The sequence below is a fragment of the Neophocaena asiaeorientalis genome, unplaced genomic scaffold (assembly GCF_003031525.2).
Source record: "Neophocaena asiaeorientalis asiaeorientalis breed wild unplaced genomic scaffold, Neophocaena_asiaeorientalis_V1.1 scaffold43, whole genome shotgun sequence".
Classification (NCBI taxonomy): Eukaryota; Metazoa; Chordata; class Mammalia; order Artiodactyla; family Phocoenidae; genus Neophocaena; species Neophocaena asiaeorientalis.
The window spans coordinates 1145734-1148949 of record NW_020173674.1 but is presented as its reverse complement, the minus strand read 5'-3'; positions in this window follow the sequence as shown (position 1 = coordinate 1148949).

Genomic DNA, 3216 nt, shown 5'->3' with positions numbered 1-3216 from the left:
GGGGGGGGGGGGCGGCATCCTCACAGTTGGCCTTCGTGCTATAGTTTGTGGCGGAAGGGAGGGGAGAGGAAAGTGACAGTTTACCTGTGAGCGGTAAGGACCACGACGCCTCACGCCCGCATTGCCACTCCCGTCCCCCGTTCACATTGAAGAGCTAAGGCTGGAGAAATGAAGTAGCTCACTCAAGGTCACACACATTGAGGGCCCAGCACCCCGAAAAGCTCCGGTTGCATCAGATGTCGTGCATGAACGTCCGTAACGAGCCTGAATGACGTAACCTCCCTCAGAGCCAGAAACGTTTTCTTCCGGCAGCAGGAAAACTACAGCGCGTCAGGGTGATTCAGGCACGGCCAGTCTCTCGTTTGCCCTCGTTCTGGGTCTCAGCTCACAGCCCGGGGCCCCTCAGCTTGGCAGGGCTTGCACTGCTGTCACCACCCGCTCCCGATGCCACAAGGTTGCTGGAGTCCCCACCTGAATTCTGGCTTAGCGCCGCTGTTTCCTGCCTGGTTTCTCACTCCACGTGGGCACAGTGGAGGTGTCAGAAATCCCGGGAGGGGAAGCCCCAGGCTGAATGCCATGACCCTGTGGTTCCCTTTGCCCTGGTATCGTGGACGCTCAAGTCCTGCCTTCCTTGGGAGTCATAGCAGGGTGCTCAGAGACAGAATAACAAGTGTGCATACATGCATGTGTGTGTATACGGAGAGATTCATTACCAAGAATTGGCTTGTGTGGGGCTTCCCTCGTGGCGCAGTGGTTGCGAGTCCGCCTGCCGATGCAGGGGACGCGGGTTTGTGCCCCGGTCCGGGGAGATCGCACATGCCACGGAGCGGCTGGGCCCGTGAGCCATGGCCGCTGAGCCTGCGCGTCCGGAGCCTGTGCTCCGCAGCGGGAGAGGCCACGACAGTGAGAGGCCCGCGTACCGCAAAAAACAAAAAAAAAATAGAATTGGCTCGGGTGATTACAGAGGCTGGTGAGTCCAAAATCTGCAGTGTGGGCTGATGGGCTGGAGACCCAGGAGAGCCCAGGGCGCAGACGAAGTCGCAGGCCGCCGGCTAGAGAACGCCCTCCTGCTTGGGGAGATGGTCTTTTGTTCTAGCCAGGCCTTCAACTGATGAGATGAGGCCCTCCACACTATGGAGGACAGTCTGCTTCCAGAAATTCTAAAGGCTGTTTAAACGCTAACCTCATCACCAAACTCCCTCAAAGCTCCTCACGCCTTTGTAACCCCTCCCTCCAATGACTGCCTGACCCACCTCATCCCCACGTGACCCCTGATCTTTCTGTCACTACGTATTAATTTGAATTTTTTATAGAAGTGGAATGATAACACGTGTGCTCTTTGGGGCTGGCTTTACCACTCGGCACAACAATTTTGCGGCTCATCCATGTTCCTGCTGGCTAGGGTCCAGTTCTCCGACGTGCATCCGTGTTAAGGATGGCATCTGATGTGTGACAGTTCTGCGACGTGCATCCTTGTTAAGGATGGCATCTGATGTGTGACAGCGTCACACTATGGTTTTACTTTCCTTTCTCCAGTTACTAAGAATGGTGAGCACTTTCTCACATGCTTATTTTCCATTTGTATGTTTCAGTGAAGCGACCCTTGCATTTCTACCCACGTTTGAATTGGGTTGTTGGTTTTCTGATGGATGAGATTTGAGTTATTTCTACATGCTTGGCCTTTACCAGGTACGTGGTTTGCAAATATTTCATTCCAGTCTGTTCATGTCTTTCGCTTCCTTTCTCTGTGTCTTTTGAAAAGCTGAAGCTGCAGCTTTTTTTTTTTTTTTTTGCGGTACGCGGGCCTCTTACTGTCGTGGCCTCTCCCGTCGCAGAGCACAGGCTCCGGATGCGCAGGCTCAGCGGCCATGGCTCACGGGCCCAGCCGCTCCGCGGCATGTGGGATCCTCCCGGACCGGGGCACGAACCCGCGTCCCCTGCATCAGCAGGCGGACTCTCAACCGCTGCGCCACCAGGGAAGCCCTTTCTAGGTCCTTTGCATTGCTCTATGAGTTTCGTAATCACCATGGCAGGGCTCAGCCCTCCCCAAATCCTGGAGGAGAGGGTGTATTGGGCTGACTGGGCTGCAGCCGTCCCATACGTGATGCCCCGTGACTCTGAAGGCCTGGAGCCCTGGAAATCTGCTCCTTCTTCTGGTGCCATCGTCCCGAGGAGGCCCTTTGCTAGCAAGAGGCTGATCCAGGGGCAGGAAGTGAGAAGAAGATTCTCAGTCCGGAGGACGAGAGGCATCCTTCCCAGCTCTCCACCCCAAAGTTGTTGCATGTGGACTCCCAGGCATCCTGATTCGGGACCAAGGCGAGGGCAGGTGGAAGCAGGAGGTCCTTGCCCTCCTTGTCCTCCTTTCGGGCTCAGGACCAGCACGGACACAGCCCTGCTGCTTATGGGCTGACTCTCCCTAAGTGCATTCACTCCACGCCTCTCAGGAGACAGGACACTGCTTGCAGCATTGAGCTGACAGCTTTCCCAGGTTTTTCCAAACCAGTCTCAACAACACATAGGCACCAACCATCGCCACTGACCCGGCATCAGCCAGGACCGTCTTCCCTGCCGGGTCCCTGACGAGCAGGCAGTGCTCCCTGGAGCGTGTGTTTCCTTGCTGCCGGAGGATGGGGGCTCCGGGCACCTCAGCTGGTGATGCTGTCCTGGGACCAGGAAGGCCTTCACTTGGTGGTCCTCAGACATCCAACCCTGTGGCTAGAAGTCGCTCTCTGTGGATGTCGCCACAGTAACTCCCATGAGCAGACGCTGGGCTGGGTGCTGGGGCGGGGAGTGGGGTCTGCTGGGCAGTTACAGATGCTATTGGGCGCTTTGGGGCAAGTTAATTAGATGCAACTCCAGGCTTAGAGGCCGGGGAGATGGAGCGGGTGTGCTGACCCCTGACCTGCCGGACAGAGCCCCGCCTGGACTTGGGCACGATGCCCTTTGCTCTGAAGTCTCAGTCTCCTCGGACCATCGTTCTGATCTCACGGTCTCACAAAGAGTCGCTTCCTTAGTTTACGTCCCAGGTGAGAGCTTCAGGAGGCAGTTGTGGGTACCATCCTAAAATGATGGCCAGGATGCCGGGTCCCAAGTTATCACATGATAGACTTACACATTTATTCACTGGCTGGGCGCTGAGGCCTCCTCTAGTTCTGGGGATTGAATAGAGAGGCACTTGGTACTTGACCCCATGCAGGGCCGGGCGCTGCGTCCTTC